The sequence below is a fragment of the Pteropus alecto genome, unplaced genomic scaffold (assembly GCF_000325575.1).
Source record: "Pteropus alecto unplaced genomic scaffold, ASM32557v1 scaffold270, whole genome shotgun sequence".
NCBI classification, from domain to species: domain Eukaryota; kingdom Metazoa; phylum Chordata; class Mammalia; order Chiroptera; family Pteropodidae; genus Pteropus; species Pteropus alecto.
Window position 1 is genome coordinate 8,928,477 of NW_006430735.1, and position 1,509 is coordinate 8,929,985.

Below are 1,509 nucleotides of genomic sequence, written 5' to 3' on the forward strand. Positions count from 1 at the left end.
TCAAGAGATGATAGGGGATGGGGAAAGCACATTTTAATATAAGTGATATCGGGGGACCCTAAATATAAAATAGCCTGCAAAAAAAAGAGTAGAAAGAAAATTTTAAAATAGGAAAAAATGGCAAAAGAACCTTGATTACTGCTTCCTAGTGATGTATGCAGAGCCCAAAGGCATCTACTACATGCAGCTGGAGGAAAACACCTAAGCTAAACCCAATACCTGAGCTCCAAGAAGAAATTCGCACTCCAGCAGCCTTCAGAGGACTGGATGATCCTGCGGTTCTCCCAGCTGGGCATCATTGGGCAGATGTTCAAGTCGCTGGATCTGAGCCTGATTGTGGAGTCCATTATTGTATTCTACCGGGACAAGCCCATTGACTGGCTCCTGGACCGTATTCTGTGGGTGAAGGTCTGCAACCCTGAGAAGAACGCGAAGCTTTGGGACCCACATAAGGCTTATCTGCGGGTCCGCTTCAATCTATCCCTCTTCCAGTTTGTGAGCACTCAGTCCTTGCTGGCTGGCGGGCAAGATCCAGAAACTGAAGGCCAAGGACTTGGGGAAGCTGGCATTGCGGGAAGAGTACTTCAACACACCGGTGGAGGTGAGCATGAGCCTCGGGACCTAGCAGCACTACCCCCATCGAGCAGGCGCCCCTGCTTGGGCATTCTTCCTGCGCTTCAAAGTACGCTGCGGAGGACTTTATCCGCTTCCGCCTCTTTTGGCTGTCAGGTCCGGAGCGGTTCTTGTTCCGCAGCAGGAGTAACTCTGACCACCTGGCTGCAAGCTCTTCAGCACCTCTGTGGAAGTGCTGCCTGCCCTTTGATAACCTCTAGTCGGACTAGAGAGATAGGGATGAGGGCCGCTCAACCACACTCCGGTGCTCTCGGAGCCCTGATGGCTACCGCCACATTGGCTCCTTCAACAGAGTGTGGCAGGGGGCGGGGTGGAGGCTGGCCTTCGGTCCCTGGAAGCACTGCACCTCTCCATCCAGACAGACTCACAGATGTGGGTCATTCTGATTGGCATCTTCCTTAAAAAGGCCAACTAAGACCAGGGCTTCTGAGGGTGCACTTCGCTGGCCCTGATGCCCAGGAAACCTGGAGGGCCAGGTGTGGCCACCCCAGCCTGAAGGGTTCTGTCTGCTGCTCTGCTCACAGGCCTAGAGTCCCCCAGAGCTGGTGCTGCCTCGCCCACGCGGCCACAGGAGGAGGCAGGTGGTCCCCATGCTGTGCCTGAGGCTACCATGCCAACCGTAGCCTTCATACCCTGCAGCCTTGAACCAGGCAATGTTAGAAGAGTTTTTTCTTGGACGCCTTATGTCTCCAGCAGATCAGTGGAATGCATATACCGCATTATCTGCTGTTTTTATGCTTGCATACATTTGATTTTTTTTCACATAAGTCCACATCTACTTTTATAAGAGCACGACTTGTAATAAGGGGTTAATGAAGGAAAGAATAGTTTCTTGGTAGTCAAGAGTATGGAAGAGCTAGCTATCTGGCACATCTA

At 52.0% G+C, this 1,509-nt stretch overlaps 1 pseudogene; it reads left to right on the forward strand.

Annotated features, from left to right (window-relative positions):
• The window catches only part of LOC102889038, a 7,071-nt pseudogene extending 6,023 nt beyond the window's left edge, over positions 1–1,048 (forward strand).
• The last annotated feature ends 461 nt before the right edge of the window (positions 1,049–1,509 follow it).